The sequence below is a fragment of the Taeniopygia guttata genome, chromosome 2 (genome assembly GCF_048771995.1).
Source record: "Taeniopygia guttata chromosome 2, bTaeGut7.mat, whole genome shotgun sequence".
Taxonomy (NCBI): domain Eukaryota; kingdom Metazoa; phylum Chordata; class Aves; order Passeriformes; family Estrildidae; genus Taeniopygia; species Taeniopygia guttata.
The window spans coordinates 42,346,226-42,367,268 of NC_133026.1; the positions used below are offsets into that span (position 1 = coordinate 42,346,226).

General features: G+C 46.2%; 1 long non-coding RNA gene across 1 annotated transcript; it reads right to left on the reverse strand.

Annotated features, from left to right (window-relative positions):
• Positions 1-2,411: 2,411 nt before the first annotated feature.
• LOC140682638 (uncharacterized) lies at positions 2,412-10,608 on the reverse strand. The gene is made up of 3 exons (XR_012054593.1): positions 10,408-10,608; positions 8,141-8,296; positions 2,412-3,036 (listed from the first exon to the last, which is right to left on the reverse strand). It is a non-coding gene; the product is annotated as an uncharacterized lncRNA (long non-coding RNA).
• Between the last annotated feature and the right edge of the window lie 10,435 nt (positions 10,609-21,043).

The window sequence follows — 21,043 nt, forward strand, 5'->3', positions numbered from 1 at the left end:
AGAGCAACATCTGCCTTCAGATATCAGCTGCCTTCAGCTATTCCACGAGGGAAAATAATGCTTTGGAGACCACTGTTTTACCCTCCATTGCCAAAGGGTAACACGCTCACTCTGCCCCTGTGGAAGTGGAGTTGGAAGATTTTTGAGGCGCACCCCTGGAGGAGATGTGGTACCCCTTGCCCCAAGTCCTGATGACCTTTTGCTCAGCTTGTGGTTTGTGCCCGTGACTGCCATGTCCTCAGAGGGCAGGAATTACCTTTTGCAATCAGATGTTATAAATGGAGCCTACTTAATCAGCCTTTTTTGTGTCTGTTGCCCTTATGATAGAGGAAAAATATCCTTCCATTGTGTATTTATTAAAATTCTGTATGTAAGTAGCACATCTCAGTCTGCATCTTCGTTACAGCCAAAAGCAAACCCTGTTTTCTGTTTGTACTGGATAAATGAGACTTCTTAGTAAGGGAGGCAAAATCCCTGTCTTACCGTGGAAGATTTCTGATTACTTTTTCTTGAAAGCTGCATGTCTGGATGTCTATCATATTATCGCTCGGCCTGATAATCTGGATACTTTGTCTCCTTGACGACAGCCAACATCCAGAGCAGAGTATCCCTCTGTCACCAGATGCTGTGGGATCCCCCCGCCCCGGCGGGCAGGAGGGCTCAGCCCGGAGCGGGAGGTGAGGACCCTGTTAGCAGGGTGCCTGCATGGGCAGGGAGGCAGCAGCAGCCAGCCTGGCTTCATCCCTGCTCTGCTCTGCCCCAGGTAATTCTCAAAAGCCATGAACCACAACAAAATTAACTTTTCTGCTTTTCAGAAATGTAAAAACCCAGTGTGATGGAATAATTAATGCAGCTGATTAAAGGGGAAGATTACACATTAACAGAGGAAGATAAGCACTTAATTTCCAGCCTTATTGCATTTCAAACTTGAATATATTGGTTCCAAAGGTGGCTGCAGACTTTTTTGCCTTTCTTTATATGTAAGTACGTAATATACATACGTATGATTACAATCTCCTGCCCTGCTTTAATAATATACTTAATTGCTTTCTGGCCCCACCTCAAGCTGCCTAAATTCATTTCACAGGGAAAAGATTATTTGCTGTTGGCCTTTAGCAAGTAAATTGCCTGCCATCCTTAATCTGGGTAATAAAACGTACTGCATCGGGCTGCTCGCAGCTCTGCACGTTGCATCCGCCGCCACGCAAAGTATTACTGACAGCTATTTTCCTCGTGCCATCCCAGCAAATGGAGTGAGGATGTAATGTGAAATGCAAACCCCACAGACCTGCTGAGAGTCAGATTCCTTGTCTTCTGTTGCTCTCGCCGTGACACTAAGTAAATTATTTGCATATGACATTTGCATTATATATTACATCTACTGTGCTATCCTTTTTAATGCCATGCATTATAATAAATGATAAATACACGGGGCAATACTCTGATCAGCTCACAGATTGGCATATATGCATATTTACACTTGAAAGCATGCAGGCTCACAGCTTTACATCCACGTATCTGCAAGCACAGAAACCATGGCTGTGGTTTGCACTGGTCCTGTCCATAGGCCTTTCCACCAAAGTGCCATGCAATAGGACACAAATTGAGATAAAAAGGGGAAAAGACACCTAACAGACAAAGGGGCAAATGTTCAGGGCGGGTTTTTCCACCCAAAAAGTATTGCTGATGTGATATTTTTCATTACAGGAGAACACCAGCAGGCAGGAATGACCAAGGACAGGGGAATATGCAGCCCTCCACTCTTGTTATTTTCCCATGGGAGACTGTGGGGGTGTAAAAGGCCCATGGTGGTAGAAACATGGCCAGGCAATTCCCAGAACATCAAGTGTGAGGCTGCAAAGACTAGAATCACGTTATATCATTTAGATGTAATCCAGCATGAGGAAAGATCTCCTGAAGGGTAATATCCTTGGGGTGCATGCTGTGCATCTGTGCTTAAGCATTTAGGCATCTGTGACTGTCTTTGGTGGAAGAACATAGGCTTTTAAAAGCTTCCAGACCCCCTTTCTATTTTTTTTTTATGTATATCAGGAGGAAGAGAAAGGATGTGACATTTTTTTTTCTCTGATAAATATCAGACACATTCCACATTCAAGTTGCCAGAAAACAAGAATAATGCCAGCAAATGTCAGTGCAAATTTTGCCATAGCCTCCTTTTGTACTGGTTTTGTTCAGTTCCCCATCAACTGAACAGCCAGAAAGGGCATGAAATCATGAGAGGTGGGACGTTGTCAGGCCTGGAACACAACCTGCAGCAGAGAAAACTGAGCAAGGTTGATCCCTTGGCAGACACAGAGGGATATTGGATACATTGAGAATGGGTTTGGTCCTCAATGCAGCCCCACAGCTGGTCCATAGTTAAAGCTAGGCAGATATGAAAACATATGGGATATTGCCAGCCTGCCTGGTTTAATGATAGTAAAATATCATTCCTCACTCAAGCAGGGGGTGGATGGGCAGCTTCTCAAAGGCAGGAGGTAAAGGTAAGAATTAAAAAAATTGTAAGATGCTCATGAGCTCAGGAACAGCAAGGCAAAAGAGGAAGGGGTTGCCCAGGAGGACAGTTCTCCCTCTGCTCCTCCTGAGAGGGAAGAGATGCAACCACCCCCTCCAGCGTGTTTTATCTGCCTGAGAGAGGCATTCTTTGCTCAGGATGTGAAGTAAGACATTTATTTCCTCAGTGGTTGTTCCTGAGCTTCCCTCTAGTGTGGGCTCTGTGTTTGCTTTCTGGGTACTCTGGGACAAAGACTGAGAAACTGAGGCAGTCTTGCTGTATCTTCTTCACTTGTGCTACTTTCCAAGATGGACCAAGTGATCCCTGCCATCACTCAGTCACGCCAGGAGCATGTCTGGAGCTTCCAGGGACAATGGTGAAGTTTTCCATGTAAAAGACAATGCTGTGCATGACACGATGACCTCACACAGATGATCCCAATGATTCGGGTCTTCTTCTTGTACCTCGATTAATTAATTGTGAATTGCCTCAGGTAGATCAACATGGCTAATGCTGCACTGCTGGGGGGAAAAAAGGCAGACAGAAATAAGGAACAGTTTCTGTGGGAGGATGGGCTGGATAAACTGGAAGTGAGATGGCTGCAGGGCAAGGATGAGCATGCAGGAGGTCCATTAAGGAAAGGGAAATAGAAAGAAACTTCCATTCCTTCTCACCAGGCTTGAAATCATAATGTAAATTTATTAGGCAGCACACATTTAAAAGAAGCGGGAGGAAACAGTATTTCAGCATTTCACTGCCATTTGAGCTTTTGGCACAGGATGGTATAGGTGCTGAGAGATTTGTCAAAGGTCAGAAAGCAGCTTTACAAATTTCAGTTACTAAAATCCTTCAAGGGCCACTGAAATTAAGGATATCATCTCGAGCAGGAGATATCCATGAGCCACTGGATGGGATTTCCGTGGGACAGATCCATTGTATGCCTGTGCTTTCCTCATGCCCTCCCTGGACATGTCTGGCTGCTGGGCAGGGGCTGGCTGCTCAGGATGTCTGCTTTCTCTCCTTGCAGCCTGATGTCTTGTAGTGACATTCCTGCCCAGTGAATCACCTCGCCCAGCTTTTCCTCTTGGAATTAGACATCGAAAGGGCAGGAGCTGAAGGAACCCAGAGCACCCAGCCCACCAGCCCAGCAGGGAAGGTCTCCCCTGAGCTACACTTCAGGGAGCTCTGAGTATAACCCTATCCATGCTGCACATGGAGGCTGCAGCCTTCCAATGATATTCCAGAATATGCTGCACACATTTGTCACAGGGCTCCTGACTTGCTCTTGCCCTTTTTCCCCCCACTTCAAGAGTACAGTAGCCTCAGTTTTGCAAAGAAATATTTTACTCCTTTTAAGTATCATGAGCATAAGTATCATGAGTGATTAATGGTGGATTTCAAAAAACCCAACCACACACCAAATTAAATGCAAATTTCAGAGTTCCTCATCTGGCACCTTTCGATGCCATTTAATTGTGCAGCTTGATGACACATAAAAAATCTTTCATGAAGATTTTCTGGCATTGCCACAGCTCCCCCATTCCTGTAGCTGTGGGCTAAAGAACACCAGGGCTACAAGGAGCCCTGAGCTTGACTGAGCTCATTGGGACAGAAAAATAGAAAATTTTGTGGCTTGGTGTTCATACCTGCTGCCCCCTAACAGCAAGGAAACTTGTTTTAATTTTAGAGGTGCAAATTAAACCATATGGGAACACACTGTGAACAAAAACTGAACCACACAGGTGAAAATCCTGAAAATTAAAGCGTTAGGAAAGCCAAGGCAAGGCAGGCTGTACTGTGTGGGAAGAGGCTACCCAGAGACTTTCCTGCAAGAGCCCCTGGAGCCTGCTCCCTGGGGGAGGTCCCTGAGGGTGCTTGCCTGGGGACCAGCTGGCTCATCTGATTCCCAGTGGCTTTAATTGTGCTTCATTTTGGATTTTCATCCTTCCTCCCCCTCTTTCTCACAAAGCAAGTCCCTCAGGATACATAAGGGGTCACAAGGAGAGGCTTGGCAAGTCCTTGGGGAGCCCTGAGGAGCAGAGACAGACCAGTGAATCTCTGGGCTTTACCCTTAATCTTTCCAGGTACAGCAGCTGTGTCTGGCCAAGGGCTAGCTGAGCCCACCATCTCAAAATCCCTCTGCAAAGGTAAAGGTGAGCACTGCATAGCCCTTGCCCAGGGCTTGGATGTCTGCTCCATGTCCAGGCTGGCAGAACCAGGGGCAGTGGGAGCTGCTGGAGGGGCCATGCACACTCCCAGCAAGCAAGGGAGGCCCAAAGAATGCTTATTCCTCCCTCCGCAGTCCGCAGGGCAGGGGCTTGGGTATGCTCCTGTGTGGTTGCACCATCCCCACAGGATGAAGGACGCTTGTCCTTGACTCAGACCCTTGGAGCCTCCCCTGGGAGGGGACTGGGAATGCTGGGCTCATCACTGGCCAACCCATTCTGGATAACTAGGCTAGCCCTGCACAGAGGCCATGGCCAAAGGGGAGGTGAAAGGGGATAGATTTGTCCTTACCAACTTCATTGAGCACATGGGAGGCTTGGGGGCTCCTGGCAAGGCAGCTGTGCTTGAAGCATGCCAAGAGGTGCTGGGCTCCAGCCTTGAAGGGGGGAACACCTGCACCACAGGGTGCAGCTTCAACTTTAAAATCTTAACATCTAAGTAAAGCATATTTTCCTTTGGTTTCTGTTGGAGGTGGGCTCGGACTGAAGCTCTGGACGCACACTCCATCTCAAATTAGACATGAAATGCAAGTCTGGAGTTCCCAGGCTTCAGCATTATCTGGGACTGAGGCATCCCAGACTCAGGCATCAGCAGTGCTGGGAGTGCCTGGAGCTGGTAAGCTGCTTGCATCTTGGGTCTCTTTACTTAATTTATTCTTAATGAGAGCTGGAGTTGCCTGTGTATGTAAATCACTCTGTTTATCATAGTTTTACTACAGCACCATCTGTTTTCATGGGATTTTGTGGCCATAAAGATAGTTGTCATGAGAGGGAGAGAGAGAGAGAGAAAGAGACAGAGTGAGTGTGTGTGTGTGTGTGTGTGTGTGTGTGTGTGTGTGCAGGGGTCAGGGATCCGCAGCTCTCTGCAGGCAGCAACCCCATTGTAGACAATATAATGATCTAAGAAACTCTGAATTCGGAGGCAATGCACATTCACAGGTGAGCAGAGCAGGTGACAGACCCGATTTTTTTCAAGATAGCGACTGGAGTATTCATTAAAAGGAATATCTGTTTCCAGACATCCTTTTCTCATAATGAAAAAACCTCCTGCAGCATCTGTAGCCTGGTGATGGGGATTTTTCTGCCCTGAAAGCCTTCTATTTTAATGCCTTTTAAAGTTACTAGCATAAAAGAAGGGATAGTTATTCATTCCCCCAGTTCAGAAGAGCCTTTTCTTTTTGCTGCAGCCCAGGCAAGCAGGTTTCTCTTCCTGAAATGGGCATTTGAAATAGGGTTGGAGCAGCAGCAGGCAACTGGCAAAAACATTGGTTGCACTCAGCTGAGCAAAGCATGGCAATATCAGCCCTGGTGGGATGAGTGAGCTCTGGACTCCAGAAACAAAGCACAAAAATCTGCTGTTGGAGACAAGCTTGAGAGGAGTGAAGAAGTAAATCTGTAAGAAGACGTTTTGTATATCCAACAAAAATAACATTTTAGACCTGCAATAACACACAGCTTTAAACTGAGCTGAGTGTTCAAGCTGCTAATATATCTTGTTGTCATGTTTCTTCTAGGTTTGCTTTGTGCTGAAGGGATGCTGTCAGAGGGCCTAAGCCAGAACCTTCAGGTTTATAAAACAAATGAGTCCTTTAATCTATTTTTTTTATAATTTCAATAAAATAATATGTCCATTGCTTGTTTAAACATTACTTGTGTATTCCCTGGCTAGTCTTGGGAAGAGAAACAAAGCAGAGCTCTCTGACGCAGAAGGAGCAGAGAACATCAATGACAAATGCATGTCCTTGTCCCAGTCAAGCAGGATGTGAAGCACGAGGCCACCGCCTGAGTCCTGGAATGTGCTGGAATAAAAGCACTCCCAGGCCTGAAGGTCAGCTCAGGTGACAAGAAAAAAGGAATTAAGGGGTTTTCATCTCCTCCTCAGTTTTAGTAGGAGTTCTCAGTGCTCGATAACATTCTACATATCTCAAAATACTACTGCCCTGTTGAAGAAGTCCAGAGTTATTTTTAGATCTTTGGGATTGTTTTTTGTACCCAAAAGTTCTCTCCAGGACTACTAAAAGAAGGCCAGCTGGAATGTTTGGATTTTAAGTTTGTTTTGGATGGCCAGTGCTTCCTGGAGAGCTGTGGAGGGTTTGCCCCAGCCCCTGGTCCCCCAGCAGGGCTGTGGCACCAGCAGCAGGGGTGCTGGCTGTGCAGGCACCCCACGTTGCAGGAACTTGGCCCCAGGTGAGGAGAGGGAGCCTTGGAGCACTGTACCACAAGTACCTGCCTGGCAGCCCCACCAGCTTCCCTGGAAATGCCCACTTGTGGGCAAAAATCTGCTTGAGCCTGGGGTGACTCCAGGAGGGGGATGTCAGGAGCTGCATGTTTTGCCAGCATTACTGGCAGTTGGTTAAGGACTTGACTTTGCACATTTTTCTGGTCAGGCTTGGGCTGTGATTTCACAAGGTGAGCTGCTGCTTTCCCCCTTCCCAAAAGGACCAGGATGGAAACATCCTGATCCCATCTTTGAGGGGTGGAGGTTGCTGTTTCCTTTATGTTCCACACTAGTGCTGTGTTGGAGGTGTGCAGCCTCTCATGGGGGCTGGTGTGTATCCACCAGGGCCATGCATGCAGCCTGCCATGCCCTGTGTCAGGATGGGTGGACAAAAAGCTGTGTTTTCCATCTGAACAAGTCACAGGGAGTATTAATGGCCTTTTGAAGAGATTCCAAAGAATTTTGTAATGGTGTTCAAAGTCTTTAAATCAGGTCTGGACCTCTGAAAAGCCAGGTGCTACCTCTGTCAGCGCTCGTGATCTCAGTGCAGAAATCACTGGGTGAAGATTTACAGCTGAAGATAAAAACAGATTATGGTGATGGTCTCTTTTGGACTGAAGATGGGCAGGCCAGCAAGGGAGTAAGACAGAGCCTAGCTTGGTAAAACCAGAGCATTGGGAAGCCTGTGCTGCCCTGCAAGGTAACAACAAGGCTGTCCCTAAATCAGGACCCTCAGTACACCTGAGGACCCTCCATCAGTTCTGGCATCCAGATGGGGATTTGCAGAGGACATTGAACACAGGAGCTGCAGGATGCCATGCAGTGTGGTCCTCCTTTGCAATCCTCCTTGGCTGAGCTCAGAGACATGCTTTGCCTGTCCTGCTTGACCAGGCAGGGTCACGCAAGGAGACAAGTGGAAGGGAGGAGCTCCAGAAGTTCATTGCAGTGGCCTCGCTTTTCCAGCCAATTAACAATGAACCACATTTGAGCAGGTTGCAAACCAAAGGTTAAAGCTTTGCTAGAGGAGGAAAACCCAGCGGGAGCAGGTGGCAGGAGAGCTGACTCCAGGTACTCTCAGCTATGCTGGCCCACAAGCAGATGGTACAGAAAAAGAGAGGCTCTGAATTAATGAATTCTGGATTTATTTAAAATAGGAGACAAAAAACACTGTGGAAAATTTACCTGAGGTGCGTGTCCAGAGTGGGGATTTTCCCCTATGTGTGTCTGTGGGGCTGCTCTAGGTTGTCACCTCCAATGTGATGCGGGTTCCAGCTCTATATTTATCACAAGAGATGAGCCCTGTCCTGCTTGTGTGTTAGACCTCCTGCTTCATGGTTACTACCTGCCAAAGACAAGTGGGATGTTTGTTATAGAAGAGAAACATTTTTAGACTCAAAGGCCAGCTGCTGGGATAGCTCCCCATTATTTCTGGAGACACTGGCAGATGAACACTGAACCCTTCCCCAACATCCTTAGCAGGCCGTGGGAAGGCAAAGAGGACTTTTCACCCTCTTGAAAAAAAACTTTTCCATGGAGGATGCCCGGGTAACTTGCATCAGTGAAAGCTATTCCCAGCATGGGATGGTTGAGGATGGTTGAGGATGGCAATATTCCAGCCTCGCTCCCCAGCAGCCCATAGCTGAAATAGCTTGGCCATGTGGGGAGCTTGCTGCTCCAGCCCTGGCTCCTGCAGCGGGCATACCACCCCGTGCTCCTCCTCACAGCGTCTGTTTTGTCTACAGGCTAGTATTTTCCATTCGGTGCATCCAAAAAAAATGCAGCCCAGCTGGGCTGGAGAATCCTCCGAACCTTGACACCCCTGGGCTGCAAACATCCCCCATCTGGGAGAGACCTGCAGCCAGGGCTCTGCACTCCCCACCACCCCAAGAGATCCTGGAGCTGGTGATGGTTTTTCTTGCTGCCTGTCCCCTCTGATGCTGGCTCCTCTGAGTGGCTGGATGCTGGAAAGAAATGATTGTGCTTTGCCCATGTCCAGGCTCATGGCTGAGATCTGGGATGATGCCCCAGCCAACCATGGAGCTGACAGGTCTCTGCACTGGCAACCAGGGAAGGCAGTAAAGGATGTACTTGCCATCCGTCTCATGTGTTAAGGTACAAACCATCTGACTGGGGTTGTGGGCCTCTCTTTAAAATGGTTCATTTTAAAGGGAAGATATAATCTGAGACCGGCTCCGGGCTGTTTTGCCTCCTCAGGGCTCTATCCCGTGGTGTATTTTCAGCAAGCATGGTTTAGCATACAGGAAGGTTTCCCAACAGGCTCCCCCCCACCTCTCCCTCAGGTGGGAGGAATGGCTCGAGGTGGCAGTGATGACCTTGCCAAGTGGGAATGCTGTAGAGCACATCAAGCAGTTTAATGAGCTACCTGTCCCTTACAGTGAGCTTAGGAGCAGCTCCCCAAAACTGGCAGGCAGGGGGAAGCATGGGGTGCAGAGTGCACACCCCCATGGCACATCTGCCCCCTGGGGCTGCTGTATGAGGGCAGTGTGCTTGTGCTGACCCAGCAGCAAGGCTGGTGACCAGCCAGAAGAAAAGGCTGGGAAACTCTTGGCCCCACAATGTTCTGAGAAGAAGAGAGGAGGAAGAAAAATGAACATGTGCCAGGGAATCAAAAACTATAATAGGGAGGCATGTTTGTATAAATAAAACTAATTGCCCAGCCTGGCAGTAAGTCTGGTTTTGCTGTTTATATTTTTCTTTCCAGGTTCTGCCTATCCCAGGTTGCAGGTGGAGCACAGCTTCCTGCAAAAAGCCACAGAGCGGACCAGCAGCATTAGAAGAAACTTCCCCAAATGCCTCTCCCATGCCTCTGGAAGAGTTGCATGGCACAACCTTGACACAGACAGCAAAGACCTTGCAGCACAGCTGGGAAGCTGGCAAGCACAGCAGCAGCACCTGCTCTTCCCCAAAGGCTCATGTAGAAATTCCAGCTGTGATTGTGCATAGGATGTGAGGGATCCTGACTAACACACCTTGCATAACCGTGACTGGGAAATTGCCCCATCACGCAGGGGAAAGCACAGCAAAAACAGACATGGAGGCTGAAAATAAGGAGCTGGGATCATTTTCCCAGCTAGCTGTGGGAGTGACTGGCAAATTTGTTCCTAAGGCCGGTGGTGTTTAACACATGCCTTAATGATCTGGAAAAGAGGTGAGCAGTGAGGTGGCAAATCTGCAGATGGCCCCAAATTGTCACAGTTGCTTGGGATGAGACTGCAAAGAGCATTTTTATGGCAAGTCCCCTGCTCAGGACCTTGACCCTCAATTTGGGGTGGGACGGAAGGGGTCCCACCTGTTCGAGGCTCACTGCTGGCACCCTCTGTATCCTGGCTGCAGCACACAAGGCAGCAGGGCTTCAAATCCTCACAGACAGTCCATGACTTTCAGATGGCTCCCAAAATAAAGCCTGTGAAAGCAAATTTTGGAGTCACCTACCTGCCAGAGAACGTGCACCCTGGGGGGCAGTGCAAGCAGTGTGACAGGCAGCTGTGCAGGCAGACAGGGAACCGGGAAGGAAGAGATGGGGAAGGTTTTCCTGAGGCATAGCCTTTCCAGCTGAGGTCTGAACAAGGGGGGCTCCCATTCTCTTAGCTCCATAAATCTGCTCCTCACTCAACAAACAAAACCGTAAAAGACTGAAAGACTGCTACTCTTTTTTTTTTTTTTTTTTTTTTTTTTTTTTTTAAGGCAAAGGGAAAGGGAAAAGGAGGGAAAGGAAAGAAAAGGGACGGAAAAGGAAGGGGAATGGAAAGGACACAAATCCTGAGGGAAATTACATCATAAGCCACTTCCTTCTTGGACCAGAAAACAATAGCTTTATGCTGAGCTTCTATTGCATCAATGAACAGACTTAAATGAGCTACACAGAATAAGACACCAATATCCCCACATTTCCTAAAGATTTTGGTCAGCCTGTCCTAAACTCAGGACCTGACTTGAAAGATGGGGAATTTACCAACTGAAATCCCAATTTCAAGGGGTGTAAACATGACCTCAGCAGCCCATGAGCCCAATGGACCAGGGTGTTTTATACAGCAGTCTGGATAGCTGTGGAAAACACTAAGACTGGATCTCATTGCACTTTCAACTTGCTTAAAGATGTTACAGTGTGTGAGCTAAGAATCTGTGCTGAATCAAGCCTGAGAAAAGCAGGCTGTAATGCCATGGTCGGTGTGTTAGACAGTGTTATCTTGTACATGGTGGGGAGCTGTCAAAACTCAGGAAGATGAATTGTGTCTAACTTCAAAAAGCATGCCTCACCTTCACATTTTCACATATATAATAGCGTTGTGGCAGCAGCAGTGAAGTGATAAAGCCAAGTCTCAAGGTAGCTCAGCAGGAATGAATAAATCTTCATAATTGACAGGCGGTAATAATAATAAATACTTGAAGAGTTTATTTCTCCCTCTATCCAGTTAGAAAATTACTACATGAGAATCCTTGCCAGCAATTGGGGCTCTTCTAAATAATTACCTAGTCAATTCACAACCTCTGCCAGCTCCAGTATCTCAATAATTAAAAAGGTACCACTTGTAGCTAATGGTAAAGAGAACAGATGTTCCCCCTCAGAAGATTTTTCCTTCTTCTTTCCCATTGTTTCCACTGCCTTAAGCCATCCTGTATCTTCCAGCTATGCTGGCACACCCATTCCAGCAGGTTGCAGAGGCAAAGTCCTGCACCCCAGACCACGTGAGGGACATATCTGCAGAAGCAAAGCTGGCGTTGTTGCACAGAAGGCGATCGCTGTTGTTGGCTGCAGGGTGAAGCAGTGCCATATTCTCAGGAAGTTGGCTTAATGCCCTTATGCATTTTCCTGCTGGCACCTACCAGGATGCCAGGCAGGATGAAACACACAGCCACATGCCCAGGCTGGCCAGGGCAGGAACCTTCAAGGCTTTCCCCACCTCGCTGTGGAGGCAGCTCATATACAAAATGGTGATTTGCTGTTTGCTAAAGGTTTGTACCCTACCCTTAGCCCTGGCACTGGACTGGACTGTGCACAGCCTCCATGTTCTCCAAATGTGCATTTTGAGGGTTGTTCTTCCAGGCATGAAATCATCTGCTTAATGGTGCTGTTGTGCTTTCCTCTGACATTACAGCTCTTCTGTGGCCCAGTTTGCTTTGCTTGCTACTACAATCACACAGAATGTTACAAGCACTCAATAAATGCTTCAGTCATCTTGAGGTGAGGTGTGAAAAAGGAAAACCTAATTTTTGCCTGTTTGGGGCTTAAAAGATGCTTAATCTAGGACAGAAGCTCAAAAGGCAGCATTTTTGCTGCTTAAAATTTGTGGTTCATTCTGTGAAATTGTATTGTTGCTGTTTGCTAGCATTTGATATAGTAAACATGACCTACATCTGGAAGGCTGCAGGTCATTAAAGGATGTTGCCAACAAAACTGCAAGCATTTGCCACCTTTAGTTGCCACTTTTAGGTTTCTTTCCACCCAAAGTTTAAAATTTGGTAGGTTAAAGTTAAGATAACCAGTAGTATTCTGGATTTGCACAGAAGATAAACAAAGTTGCTGGGTTTGGTCTCTGCAAAACTTGGTCCTCATGCATTTGACAGACAGCAGCATGGTAGTGCTGCGGACAGTTTCATAATTGGTTGAACTCTTGGTGCCTCTGATTTCACCATTCCTATACAGCTCATAGGATAAAAGTGGGTAATCTACTCTCCTTCTAGGTGCAAATACAAGCAGGTTCAAATTTAAGCTGCCCTGAGTTAGTCTTGATCTGGAGTAGTTAAGGCACATTAAAAGATGGTGTGGCTAATGTGAACTTCAGCAACTTTTCGCTCCACATCCCAGACATGCAGAAAGACAGACAGGGGAAGTGAAGGCACAAATGAAGCACAGCACCTAAAAGCCCATAAAACCAGACCCATAAAGCCTGTCATTAACCCCTCTGTACAAATACTGTAGTCCATAGGTGAAAGCATCAGGCCTGAAAGGATTTCACCCAAAGACCCCTTACAAAGTAGGCAAACTATTGGCAGCTACAGTCAAAATGTTATGCTGCTCTGAGCACACAATTGCTCAAGGTCTTCTTGGGGTGGGCAGTGATCAAAGGAACAGGAATGGCAGCCAGTGACACAGCTCGGGCCACAAGGGGTGACCAGACATGGAGTGAGATCTGGCAGAGATTGCAGCAGAAAGACTAACTGGCAATGTGCAGGGGATGGAAAGGGGACAATGGGCCCAAGGAGTCAGGAGGGGAGCACAGCAGCCTCTCCCACCATGGTGACTGGCCACCAGCTCCACAGACAGTCAGCAGTGCCCATGTTGGGCTGTCTGGTTGTGTGGCATGAGGGGTTCCAGGGCTGGGGAGCAACCCCACTGCCTGGCCCAGCCTATGGCAGAGGAGCACCGAGTGGCCTCAGCTTGTGAGACCTGACCACTTAGCTGAGCTTCCCTCCGCAGACCCTGGCCTGATCTGGTCCTGTTTGACCTCCAGGTAAAGCTGTACAGACATTTGCATCCTTCCTAATGCAATCAGGGCTGGGTGAGGCAGGAATATCCTCATTTCCCTTTCATTGTCCAAATATCCTTTGCCCTGGAGGGGTTGCACAACTTCTGCCTGCCAGGACAGCTGGACAATATCCATCAGCCTGCCTTGGCTGTACTGCAAGAAGTATTTCTAAAAGCAGACATGTGACATAGGTGCTCAGATCATCTTGCAAATAAAGACAACTTGAGCTCCTTTGAAGACTTTCAATCCAAATGAGCAAAGAACTTCCAATATTTTGATAGCCACTGGAGAGACACATAAATATTTGGTTAGGGTCCATCCCGTTTTAGACAAATAAAACTACCTACAGGAACCCTCAAAGATGCTCACATCATGCCAAGGATCACGGTGGGGCTGATGTCTCCTCCAAAGGTTGCTTGTTTGATCTGTTCGCTGTTCTCATCTCTCTTCCCTCCTACTCCTTTGGCTCCTGCAGAGAAAAGTGGTGACATGATTTATAGATGTATTCTGAGGCATTTGAATACCTTGTTCCTGCAACCTGCTCTGACAACTGCTGTGCCGAGGGCTCCCAGAACAAAGGCTTGGGACGAATAAATCCTTGTCTTCACTCACAAGAGAAGTTTAAAAAAGAATCACCTCCTTCTTCTATTATTTCCTTGTCTTGTTATTTTAATTTTTTCCCCTGTGCAGACAGCAACATTAAGCCCACTAGAGAATGAATGAATATCAATGAGACAGGGCAAAGATGGAATATGCAGCAGTTCTCTCCCAAACTTATAATGAAAATGCCTACAGGGAGGCGGTATTGCAGCAGATAACACACACATTCTCACACCCACTGTTTTTGGGAAACATCCACATTTACTGGAAAATGTCTCCTAAGTGAGCAAGTTTCCAATTGCCTGCTTGAGTTCATGGTGCACCCACTCTTCTAGAAATTTCATACAGGAATTGCCTCCTTTCAATTACAAATGGAGGTGCAGCCAGAGCCCAGAGATGTAACAGGGAACATTAGAAAGTTAGATACAGACTTTGCTGTAAATTCCCACATCAAGGACTGCTTCTAATCATAAATTATGTTGGAATTAAATTAATTTGTTCCTTGCTGGCAGGGAAAAAATATGTGTTTCTAACAGGAAACAGAGATAGACAAAACTTCCTGAGTCCAGCCCTTTGCCCAGGGTGCCATTCAGCAGCATCCCCTCCTGCTGCAGCTGTGGGGATGCCCTCACAGCTCTCTGGTCTTATTAAAACTCAGGAGAGAACAGAAACCTTTAGTGAGAAAGGGATTCAAGTCCAAAGTTGGTTCACAAAACTGCTGTCTGCAGCAGGAGCTGGTGGCTCCCCAGATGATTTCTGAGTACCCCTAGATCCTTCCTTTCCACAGGTCCCCCAAAAAAAGGGGAACAGCAGCTGGGTGTTACAGGACATATTTCCCTTACAAGGCTGCCCAGGTAGTTCTGGTGACTTTCATGGCCTTGGGTAGAGGAGAAGCAGAAAAGGCCTGGCAAGGGGCAGACCAGAAAGCAGCATTTTCCATGAAGCTGTGAGCAAACAACCTCAACCCTGCCCTCCCTCTGCCAAAACAGTCTCAAAAAAAATAGCCAGCTTTAAAATGAGATTTTAGTTAAAAGCACATTTTTTTGAAAAATATGAGTGAGGAGCTTTTCTTCTTTCTGAACTGCGCAATCACTGGAGAGCCAAGAAGTGTTTTGTTGGGGTTTTATTTTATATGATAAAAAACTCAATGCTGCCCTCTGTCAGAAATGCAGCAGTACTGGTCTTCAGCTGCTTGTCCTTAATTAACAAGTACTGTGTGTTCTTTCCATGGCACAGCTTTTCACCATAAATCCCCCCCATCCCATCTGAGCGAGAAGGTGATCCCATGGCCACCTGCTGCTCGGGTTCGTGTGCTGAACATCTGACGGTGATAAATAATGCACCTCAACAGCTATTTACAGAGATGGCTCAGCTAAGGATGACTTCATGAAAAGAAGATCTATGACTGCTCAGGTAGAAAAAAGAAATAGTGCAGTTCCTGCTTATGTTTAGTGCAGTTTAAGTGGAAGAATACATGGGTGCTCTTTTAAATGCAGATTAACCTACGGTGCAGTTCATGAAGGCCAAATTGAAGACAATCCCCCCAGGTACACTGAGAGAAAAACACCCCTACAGTCTGGCACTGCCCCTCCCCAGCTGCTCAGCCTGATGCTGTGTGGCTGTAAAATGTGTGTATGGTCTGTGTCACCTGCCCAGGGTGAAGGGCTTGTGCTGCCGTGACCTCTGCCCAGGGGTGGGTTTAACACACCAGGAGAAGTGATTGCTCAAAAGCGACAGATTATATATTTTATACTGATTATACAGATTTATATTATACAGATTATGCATTTTATAGCTCTTAGCTATGTACCTTGTCAAATAAAAGGCTAAATCCAGAGTGGTTTGGTCCTGGCAAACTGTGCAGTAGCAGAGCAATCTAAAAAGATTGTGGTGACAGCGGACACTGCCTGGATAAGCCCCCTCTCAGCATGGGCTAGTGAGATTTACACAGTGCACACTTCTTACAGACTCGTGCCTGTAGCTCCCAATGAGTGGGATCTATTTTCTGGGCAGCCCACAGATTCCCCCCCTGAACACCAAGATGACACCATGTCCCACAGGTCTATGAGTCTATCTCCAGAGTGCCTGACAGCTGGGGAGAGGACCAAATGGACAAGGGGGTGATGAGAGCCTTTGCACTTCTTCTGGAGTCACCATCTTGCAGTCCTTGTACCTCCCTGAGAGGAGATGTTATGGTGGAGCCCACCTTGAGCTCAGCCAGCCTGCAGCCAAAGCAGGGCTGCCCTCAAAGGCCATTTTGGACAGGACAGCCGTGTTCTCCTGTGTGCTTTGGCAAGGCTAGCAGCTGAGAGAAGGAAGTCTGCTTGTAAAACACCACATTTGGTTGGTAGCCACAAGCACAAAGCACCAGGTTGCATCGCTTTTCAGATAAGTGATGTCCTTGAGAAGGTGCAGAGGTCTGGGATGAATTTTCCTGACTGAAGACAGCAAAGATATCACTTGGTTTCACAGTGAGTCACTGAAACTCGAGAAAGGCAATTCACCAGGGAAATCAGAAGGAGTAATTAAGAGAACATGGTAATTAAAAATGTATCCTAAGAGATGCTGTACGTGACATCCGCACCAGACGGAGAAGCATGCCTTTATCCACCCCAGGTTACACCAACTCGGGGGAAAGCTGCAGCCACAAAGTCACCATGGTTACAGATGCACAAAACTGAGAGTGATGAGATGTCCTGCTCTGACACAGCCACAGTGTTCATCTTCAAGCTGCAACTATTTAAGTGACCCTGGACTGCGCATTTTAAAAAGAAAGAACCACAGAAAGTCCTAATATATTCACGAATATGAAAGTAGACAGATTAGAGATTTAATATATGCACATTGTTCAAGGGTGTGCGGGGAATATATAATATGTTATTGGACTGTAAATTGAGGCAGTCATTATGCAGCCCTCATTCTGTGTCCAAAACTTCTGCTTAGATTTGTTTATATCACCTTCTGTCCTAGAGATGCCTGCATTTAACACACTGATGTATTATGTGTCTATTTGCATGCATGCATACTAAGATGTAGTTGTAATACATCATAAGCCCTGCGTACTAATTATCACATGCTAATGTAGCAAATTAACCATGCATTAGTTTCCATCAGAAGCAGATTTCCTTTGCATGCAAGGTGCCAGATACAACTTGATGTGGCCTGATCAGAGTGGTGCATAATAACCACTTGAATACACTTTCCATGCTATTTTGCTGACATAAATCCAGTGATAAAAGCTTAAGAAGCCACCGAGGGCTTTAACTTCACAGTGTTTTCTGCACATGATAAGGAAACTGGATTTCACTGTCTGAAAGTATTCCCAAGGGCACACTAATACACAGTGGTTTTTGGGTAGTGGTAATAGTAAAATCCAACCTCACTTTTCAGATTTCTTAGGGTGTCTTGTTATTTTTGCAAATGCCATCTTTATCTGATGCTGACAGGCTGCCACAGCAAACTTAGCAGCAATCTACCTTGGCTCTCTAAGCAAGTCTATGGGCAGGAAGAAGCTGTTTGGAAACACGGGCTGTGTTTACAGTAGGAAGTAACTCACCTAAGGGTGGCATCAGAGCCAGGTCCTGTCTCTTGCCCTGAGGCTCCCAGTTCACAGGATTATATTGACTGAAACGCCTTGCCCTGATCACCAGAGAGCTTTTCTGTGGCTGAGGAGGCTGTTCTTCCCCCCTAGACCATGGATACACGTGTGGCAAGAAAATTACATACTCATGGGGCAAGAAAATTACATATTCATCCTTGTATTTTTTGCACAGATGTGGCTCCTAGGACGATTTAAAGCTTGCTGAAGGTATGTGGGTGGAAGTACAGCAACTTCCACTGTGCTAGAGTCGATGGCACCCCACAGGAAGTTTACAGGAGTGCTCTTCCAAGCCAAGGCCGGCTCTCAGTGGATGTAACAAAATGGCTGGCTTTGTTCCTGGGAAGATGAGGAAACTAAGCAGCAGTCTTTTTGCTCAAATATCTGAGCTTTATTTTAATTTTAAATATACAAGTTTGTAACTCCTAGACTACGGATACTCAGTATAAAATATAAAATTGGTTTCCTTGGAAGAACTGAAAACAGCTGTTCTATATATGTAATAATGGAACATAACACAGAGCAACCCAAGTTTCAACACCAAATTTCAGTAAAGATGTTACAAGTAGTGGTTCATAGGAGGCAATGAAATTGCTGTCAGCACTTGGCTGTAAAGGATTATACCTGTTGGGCTGGTAAGAGGACTCAGGCATTACAGAAACCCTAATTAGAAAGAAATTTGCATACCCATACATGCTTACACCTTCAGTCATGTCACTGCCATCTCATCTCAGTTTCCCCCCAAGTGAGGTGACCATGGGCTGTATGGAATATCAACCTTGAGGTGTGTCTGCAAGCATCATGGTGTGAGCTGTGCTCCAGGTGCTCCTGCAGCTCCCAAGCTGCCTGTCTGTGCTCCTCACACGTGTTCTTGCTGCTTTTATCAGTCTTGCTGCCATTGCCAGCTCTCTGAGCCATCTCTTTCCCTTGAATTGTTCAAATATCAGCAGGGGGCATTATTGTCTGAGGCTGCCTGGTCTCAGAGTGCTGCCTGTGGTTCCTTATTCCATTTCTTATTCTGCATGAAGGCTGTCCTTGAACAGACTGTGTGATGACTAGAGAACTAGGACCACTTTGGTGGGTAATCCTACAGGAGTTAATGATCATAGAACCAAAGTCACAGCTGAAAGGCTTGGACTATAACCATCACAGTCACATGTCACATCTGCTATCTGTTTGAAGAAAAGTTCTGTAGCATAAATATGTCCATAAGAGCCCCGTCAGCAGAATCAGATGTTTAGAGCTCAGAGGAGTTTGCATGGACTTTCTTAATGAAGCAGAATATCACTATGTCTTGTAAAAGGAAACAGAAGAGGAATACAGTCTACAAGTGAGATTCAAAGTTGGGAACATGCCTTGAAGTTTACATGCAGAAGAGTAGTATTTCGCAGTTTTACTTTTATAACAGTTTATTAAAAGACCCCAGATCCCTTTCACCTCTAAATTTTCAGAATGTGTCAGCACTCCTCTGGTCAGATTTTCTTTTAATCTTTGATTTTGGAACTGGCAAAATTGTCTTCAAACATGCCTACAGCAGTGCTCTGACATGAGCTTGTGCTTGTGCTCTGGATCCAATTCATTCATGTACAGAAGAACCAGCAGAGGGATCTATGTGCCGCTAACACCTTGAAAATAGGACTTACAGAGTCTCTGTGCATACTTTGGCCTTGAGACCGCTAAAGGGAGTGAATTTCAGCTCAAAATTGGACTTCATCTTCAAGCTACAATGTGATTTTCACGCCTGGGCTTTGCTTACTAAAGATTTCTATTACAGCTCTAGGACAAAAATGCTAATCCAATATCTTTCATCTTTCCAGTGTCTCTGACCCGTCTCACTCCCCAGCCACATTCTGGAGTATGATGTGGGTAGAAGGATATGCTGCAAGGAAGGCTGAACAGATAGCCTGGTGCTTCATTAAGCAGTTGTGTATTTAGTCACAAGACACTATGAAAGTGTTGGATTAATTTTTATTGTGTAGCTTCTCTGTGGAATAGCTGAGTCATTTGCTCAAAGAAAGAGCAAAAGCTCCTCCTTTCTTCCATCTCTGCTCCAGTACTTAGGTGAGACCTATCAGATCCACGCTGCACACAGTGAAAAAATGCAGAGGATTATTCTGTCTCCTAAACTGAAAGTAATTGTGGACGCAGCTGCATCTCAGTTAGCACAGGGACTGCCATCAGGAGTAACCCTGCAGACTATCTGACCCAGTGTTCTTCACAAGAGAGTGCCAACACCATCTGACTTGGAAAAAGAAGCAAGAAAACCTAATAGTGCTGCTACAAAGGTTAGCTTTGGTCTGGGACCATGAGGACTGGCAGCCTCTAATTGCTTTGAATAGTGCATTGCCGGTGAATATGACTCTTGGCTGCTCCATCTCTCCATATGGCAGCAATTCTTTCAGACCTGTAATAAAGAAAGACAATGGTAAAGACTAGTAAATACCAGAAAGCTGCAAAGAATTCACACATTTAAATCAAGCTTAAGTGAAAGACACAATTTCCAAAGTATTGGTTTGCATATTTACTGTATTGTCTGCATCCCATACCAAGAATTACTCATTCCTGGCAGCATTTTTGGCTGTGAAAGAGTATTTGCGATTACACTTCCTAAAAAAGTCCAGCACTTTACCTTAAATAGTGCAATGCCTTCTCCAAATTCACCTGCATGGAAGTATTTTTGATGAAATGATCGAGAAGTCACAACAGATATTAGGTCTGACTTCGGTGTAAGCATCCCTTCACGTGACATGTCATTTTTGTGCGTGGAAAGGAAAAGCCCTTTCACCACTGGGTGCTACTCTACAAGCTAATCACTACGCTAACGTGCAGATGTTCTTTTGATATTACCTTCTTCATACTCCACACAGCAGGTTGTTTAGGTTTTCTGTGAAGAAAATGGAGAGAGACCCAGTGGGTGATTGGACTACTGCATGTTTGTTATTATCCACCTCACTCATCATAACAACATATGAGTCGATGCGCTTGAGATTTCTTTTTATTTAACGTCTAATGCAGTCACTAGGAGCTGCTGCTGCAGTGGCACTGCCTGTGGAAAATTAAAGGATGGAGAAGCGAGGACAGATTTAAAATCTACAATTTAAATCCAAGTGGCACAAGAGGAAGAGCTTAATTTTCTCTATAATTTCTGGCGTGAAGCAGAAGGTGACCCCATGGAAATAATTTTAATAATATAAATGAGATGGGATGTGTCATCTGTAAGTGAGGGAACAGGGGGAAGGCAGCCACAGCTCACAGGGGGCTGTAGCTGCAGGGAGATGGTGCAGCCTCAGATGGAGATGATTTTTCTGTCAGCACAAGGCACGTGAGGGGAGAGCTGGGACATGCTCACAGACAGTGGTGCTTTGAAAGAGCAGGGGAATGATCCTGTCTGAGAAATGC